Source organism: Pteropus alecto, unplaced genomic scaffold, assembly GCF_000325575.1.
Source record: "Pteropus alecto unplaced genomic scaffold, ASM32557v1 scaffold196, whole genome shotgun sequence".
NCBI classification, from domain to species: domain Eukaryota; kingdom Metazoa; phylum Chordata; class Mammalia; order Chiroptera; family Pteropodidae; genus Pteropus; species Pteropus alecto.
The window spans coordinates 3653131-3660312 of record NW_006439717.1 but is presented as its reverse complement, the minus strand read 5'-3'; the positions used below and the strand labels follow the sequence as shown (position 1 = coordinate 3660312).

Here is a 7182-nt window from a genome sequence, read left to right as displayed (position 1 = left end):
TGGATAGTAAAGTAAGAATATAGGTTATATCCCCTCTGCCACCTGCCAGCAAGACACTTCATCTCCCTGAACCTGGGTTTCCTATTCAATAAAATGGGGCTAATCAGGATCAGGACTAGGGTGAGGACTCACACAAACCTAATGATGAATATGCCTCCTTAAATTTTGTACTCATGGCAACTTGCTTGCCTCACTCTCATCCAAGCCTCTAGGAATTAGCTACTTCACCTAGCTATTACAATAAATCATGAAGCTGAGGAAGCAGAAAGAGAGAGTAGATTATATTTGCCTGATATGAGAGTGGGATTTGGGAAACTTTATCCAATGAGGGGATGTTAAACTGAGCCGTAAAGGATAAGGTTTACTAGGCAGGCACTGGGTTGTTCCCCATAAGTATACTAAAGAGTGAATAATGAGTTATCCTTAGAAAGGTCAATATAGCTTAGAAAGAAATGATGATGAGCTAAAAGTTATTATTTATTCAGTACCTACTATGTGTGGGATATGACTAGGCATTTTGCAAATTCTTTAATCCTCACTATAGCCTTAAAAGGTTAGTATCACTTATTCCCATTTTACAGTGTAGCCTCGAAAAAGCTAAGCCCAAAGAGGAAAAACATTATATAGTATGCTGGTTTTCTATTGCTGCTATAAAAAATTACCCAAAGTTTGGTGGCTTAAATAAAACAAATTATTATCTTACAGTTCTGGAGGTCAGATGTCTGACACAGATGTCACTCAGTTAAAATCAAGATGTTAGTAAGGCAGTGTTTTCTTCTGGAGACTCTAAGATTGTTCTAGAATCCATTTCCTTGCCTTTCAACTCCTAGAAAGTTTGCACCTGCTTTGCAGTTCATTTTAACCATTCATTTATTCACCAAACATTTGTTCAGTGCCTACTACATGCCTAGCTATTGTTGTAGCACTTAGATGTATCAATGAATCCAAAACACAAAAATTCTTGCCCTCCAGGAATTTACCTCTTGGTTGGAGAGAAATACATAAACAATAATCATGATAAATAAGTAAATATAGAGTATATTTGAAGGTGGTGAGAGCTAGTAAAATGAATACAAAAGCAGGGTAAGTGGTATCAGGAATACTGGGGGAGACGAGGTGGGTGCAAGTATTACAGGGTGGTCATAATAATTCCCAAGTAGGAGGTGATATTTGAAGAAAAATCTGTAGGAGGTAAAAGAATTAGCTGAAGGACATCTGGGGAATAGCATTCCTGGTAAAGAGCTAGTGCAGAGACATGATGGTGGAAGTGTGCCTGGTGTGTCTGAGGAAAAGCAAGGAGCAAAGTGAGCAAGGCAACAAGTAGGAATAGTTGAATCTTCCCCTAACCAACAGGAAGAAAATGGGCTGTCACAAGAAGGGGAGGGTGAGAGGGAGAGAGAGGCCCGTGCAACCCCTGTGCCCGGTCACAGATGAAAATTGTCCTCACAGCTCCACTTTTCCACGGTACGTACATGTCTGTTGAGTTCTAATTATATGGCAGACTCTACACGAATTAATTCATTTGATCCTCAAAACAACTCTATGAAGTAGATAGGATGATTAGCCCCATTTCACAGCTGAGGAAAATGCTCAAGATGACACAGCTAGAAAGTGGCAGACTGAGATTCAATCCTAGACAGTGCAGCGCCAGAGTCTGCTCACTTAGCCATCCCTCCCCAAAAGACGTCCTTTCTATCTAAAAACATCTCCTCACTGATCCCTAAAATCCCATCATTAACACTTCATGCCTGTCATAAGCACTGTCCAAAATTTAAATGGGTGCTAAGATAAGCTCCTTGTACCTTACAGTGAGTGAGTCCATCTATCCATTCAATAAGAGCTATTGATCACCTATTAAGGGTTAGGTCTCTGGGCTCAGACTTTTCTCCATGCAGGAAGGACTTGGCAGGGGGAAAGTGTATGCCAAAAAAGAAAAGTGGAGCCGTGAGGACAATTTTCATTTATTTGAAGTTTTGACTCTGAGAAGTCCCCATTCATCACTTAGTAACCATTAAGTCACCACCCGGTATGATGATGCTCATCCTTTCTGCTGGATAGCTCTCCCTCCACAGCTAATTGCCTTATATCTATAGTCTAGTCCTTGTCAGTTTTGTCACACTGTTATTACATACAGTAATGGTGTGTAAGATATTAGCCTGTCATTATATATAAATGGGTCTAAGGAAAACTCATTTCCAAGAATCATTTTCGAAAATGAATCCAGAAGAGAGGTAAAAGCTTATTTTCTGTCTCCAAGGACAACATAAAGTAACTCTGAGACTTGTACAAGGATCATTTAAGGTGGACTTTATGGCCCCTCGGAACACCAAAGCCACACATACACATTGTGGGTTTATGTAAAGCCCACGAAAGAGTTAAGCTGAAAAGTAGCAGCATTTTTCCTCTCCTGCTAACTGTGTCTGCCTTGAGGGTATGAACAACTCAGTCTTTTCTCCCCTCACCATTCCCCTATTTATTTTATTATGGTTAATAACACGTGACCAGAAAATCATTTTTATCATTTTCCCTCTGGTGTCATTAAGTTTAATTTCTTTGTTTTAATAATACAGCACCAGTGACTTGTCTGACATTAGAACTTTTCTCTTTCAGTTATCTATTAAAGTAACACTTTATTACAAAATATGCATTTCATACAACTCTCAAAACCCCAGGTTTGTGATATCCTTAAGGGTCGAACACTATCTGTGTCTCCAGTGTTTTCTCAATTTACTTGTTTCTGACAACTTTCACCACTGAGACATAAACTCTATGAAAGCCAAGACATTGCACGCCTTGTGTCCCCAGAACACTGCCGACACGTGGCAGGTGTTCAAGAAGGCACGTTCAATGATCAACGAAATGCACACCTTCTCTAACCTCATACCCTCTCACCGCTGACCATACACAAAAAAACCAAACTCCTTTCCACGTGAAGAGTTTGTTTATGAAATGAAGTAGAAATGGAGTCTAACCACATTAAGAAAACTAATTAATCTTAGGATATCTAAAAACTTTAAATGCAACAAGTATGTGTCAAAGACCTGATTCTGGTGGCTGAGAAAAAAATCAAGGTGCCTCAGACACTGTGTTTGCCCACAGGGGCTCAGAGCCTGGTAGGGTCCTGATGATTATCTCAGAGAGAACCCAGAGTGACCTCAAGTTCTCAAATCCGCCCCCTTAAAGCCCTCCGGTAGTCACTGGGACCCTTCATCTGGCATTTCTGAATGAAGATTCAGCCTATGGGCTCTGGAGCCAGATTGCCTGAGTTTAAGTCCTGACTCAATCAAATACTACCTCTGTGACTCTGGATAACTTATTTACCTTTTCTTTGCCTTGGTGATGATTAAATGAGTTCATGTATATAAAATGCTTAGAACCATACCAGGTACAAAGTAAGTATTCAACTAATATTAGCCATTATTTGGTTTATTACTTCCACTTTGTGACAAATTATATTTTCCATGGCTATCTTGAACTACTATTAATTTCTATGGTTGTGTATTTTAAATATCTTTATTGCTCTTTGAAAAGATATATGATCATTACAAAAGATTTAAATTATGTAGAGAAAGAAAACACTTCTCTATAGTCTTACCCACAAAGGTAAAAACATACTTCACAATCTGACAAAACTTCTTCCATGTGATAATTTTCCTACTTAAGAATGTATAATTATTTTCAACATAAATGTATTATGTTATACATATTGTTCCACCAACAGCTTATTTGTTAAACTCACTGTACTGAGATCATTTATCTGTGTCAATATATAAACATCTATAAATAACCATTACCTTTTAGCAAACATTTGGACCATTTACTGGTTATATAGTATTTATAAAGATTTGGGCTGTACTCTTCAAGCTAAAGCTCATGTTTCTTAAAGGAAATATTACCGAATTCTCAAAGAGCTCTGCAGATAGAAACTCTTAAGTAAAATATTTATTTATTTATTGACCATTTTAGGAGAACTGAAGAAGCAGCAGAAACAAGCTTCAACTACAGAAAGTTGGGTTTCTAAACTCTTCTAAAAGTTCTAAAATAGATTTTGACTAGTACGATATAACTATCTATTTTTTGGGGTTGTTGTGAAGACAAGAAAAGGTCATGTATGTAAAGTACCCCATAAATGCTCAATAGATGCTGGTTATCGTTGCTATTAGGATGGCAATTAACAAAGAGAGATTAGACACCATCTGTCTGGCAAGGTGAAACAGATACCTCTGGCAACCACCCTAGGTTCTAGGATTCTGTTCTTTAATAACTAAACTGTACCTAGATAAACTAGAGCGTGGAAATAAAAACATAGACTAACTGCTCATCCTGATCCTTCCAGCAACTAAAAATTATCTCCAATATGTCTGTTAATTTATAAGAAAGGTTAAAAATAGTGTTTATTAAAGTTGCTTTTTCTGTCTAATGACCTGTAGAAGGAGTGGCAATTTTGATTAGCATTTCATTACCTCATTCAGCTTGCCCACAGTTGGACACAGAAAAAGAACAGGAGGGAAGATGATTATTGAACAAGACTCTATTTCTGCTTTGTGTATCATATTCGGTGTTTCCCAACCTTGGCGTTGTTGACATTTAGGGCGAGGTGATTCTTTGGGTTTTTATTGATGTTGTTGTTGTTGTTGTTTGGGGGGGAGGGGAGGCTTCTGTGTATTATAGGATATTTAGCAGCATCCCTGGCCTCTACCACTAGATGCTAGTAGCATATTCTCCCACCAAGTTTTAAGCCCCTAAAATGTCTATGGACATTGCCCCTGGGGTTTGGGCAGCAAAAGCACCCCTAAATAAGACCCATTGATGAATGTGTATATATATATATATATACATGTTCTGTATGGCATTTTATACTTTGCGAATTCATTTAATATTCACAATAGTTGTGTGAATAGGCTGGGTAGATATTCTCCATTTTATAGATAGGGAAAACATCATCCTATAACACTAAATATTATAAAATCAAAATTTAAATTATGAACCACTGAGATGACATCATGGATCAGACCACAAAAAAATAGTCTGTGAGTTCTTTTTTTTTAAAGTATTTTAGTAAAAATTCAGGGTTTTCCTCCTTACTGAGGACCACAAAAGAAATGATCAGGCAGCCAGCCTCAAAGAGGACCCTCTAAATAAAAAACAAGTGTGAAACAAAGCCATATAATTCAGAGTTAATTTTGGGTTCAATTCATTAGCTGTAGAGATAATGATTTGAAGAAAAAATTGCCTTTTCCTGCAGAGATAGAAAATGGGAGAGCATGTGAATAAATGATTCTAATGGCTGTGACGATATATCTTTAGGAGGCACGAGCATTCCATCTATGAAGAAAGTCTGCCCATTAATTAAAACTGTTATGAAGAGTCTATGGCCATGCTATCCTGAACAAGTCCTATCCCCTCTGATCTCGGAAGCTAAGCAAGGTCGGGCCTGGTTAGTACTTGGATGGGAGACCACCTAGGAATACCAGGTGCTGTAGGCGTAAAAAATAAAAAAATAAGGGATTGTAAGCTGACAAGGTCCTTGCAATCTGTGAGGTGAACCAAAGGTTGCCTCGCCTTAAAAAAAAAAATGTTATGGAGAGATACAAAGATTAGAATAGATAAAACCATAGCACCGACAGGTCTAAAAATCAGTATCTTCAAAAATAAAGAAACTGCCTGAGAGATTGTGGCTGAGTGAGACAGAGGGCAGCTGGAGTCCCATATGACACTCTTTTTTTAAAAATAATTTTATTTTTCAATTATACTTGTCATATAAGATTATATTAGTTTCAGGTGTACAGCATGGTGACTGGACAGTTGTATGGCATGCGGAGCCATCATCCTGATGAATCTAGTGCCCACCTGACACCATATCTAGTTGTTACAATATTGACTATATCCTTTATGCTATAAAAACAAAAGAAATCATCTGAAGACAGGGACTTACAATCTATAGACATTAAAAGAAGAGAGATTTCTAGATGCCAGGAGGAGCTGGAATCCAAAGGAGATGGGCAATAAGATGAGGAACCAGTGGAAATTCACCAAAGTCATCAACTTTCAAACTAAACCCCTAAGTGGCACAAGCAGACATCTATTAATTTACACATGTCATTTCACTGATTGTGTAGATATCAACCCAGCTGCTTATTTCTGCTTATGTCTGCTGAGGTTTTATACTACATCAGAACTCAGGTTTGTAGACAGTGAAAATGTCATCACATTAAAAACAATCTGCTTCACATGTGTGAGATAATAGGCTTTGGGGTTAATGCGCTCATGTCTGGGACATCAATCCAAATGTAATTGGCCATCACTCAAAGCCAGCTTATAACCCATCCAGGCTATATGAATGGCATACTTTATTCATTGAAATAACTACAGAACCACAAAAACCAAAACTTGCTCACAGAACTGGCCAGTCTCCAAACAACATCTCTCCCTTCCTTTTCCCCTCACTCTCCTACTTTCAGTTAAACACTAAATTGCTTGGAAAATATAAGACAATACATAGGCCCATCATAAATTATTGGCCTGGCAGACCTCACATGTAGAACGAAACAGCTGTGATTTATGATATAACAAGAGGTCTCCTTGTTCAGTAGCAAGCATCACTTCTATTATTTTGCCATCACAATCCCAGCTTTTGAAAGATTTGATCACCAAATATTAAGGTCATTTAAAGCAAAGTTGTTTTAAATAATGCCCTATCTGGTTCTAACTTCCTACAATTCTAAGGTACCAACCATCCTTTGGGGTAAATACACTCTCTAAGACTATTAACTATAAACCAAAATATTATTCATGAATAGTAACAGTGGCAATTTATCAGATTAACTATCAAAGTACTGAGTCCCCAAAGCTATGGATACTAGGACTGGTAAGTTAACTGAAAGAAGAAAAGAATTCAGAGAAACATGAGGTGTCAGCCTCTATTCAGTGGATGCTAGAACCGAGTCACTCTCATAACCCCCTGAGAGGCCAAGGGCTGTAGGCTGAGCAGAAAAGTGTAAAGAAGAGAGCATGGGCTTTGAAGCTGGGTTTGAAGACTATATTCTTTTTCTATATTCGATGTATAATAATTGGGTTATCCCCTAAAGCTCTCTGAGACTCAGTCCTCATTCCTGGCCTTACAAGTTATTACGTGAAGTGGAAAGATGATGGTCATTAAGGAACTTGTTCATAGGTACCCAA

The 7182-nt window shown here is 37.9% G+C and overlaps 1 pseudogene; it reads left to right on the top strand.

Moving 5' to 3' along the window:
- Nucleotides 1-5367: 5367 nt before the first annotated feature.
- Nucleotides 5368-5486, top strand: LOC112483881 (annotated as a pseudogene).
- Nucleotides 5487-7182: the final 1696 nt, after the last annotated feature.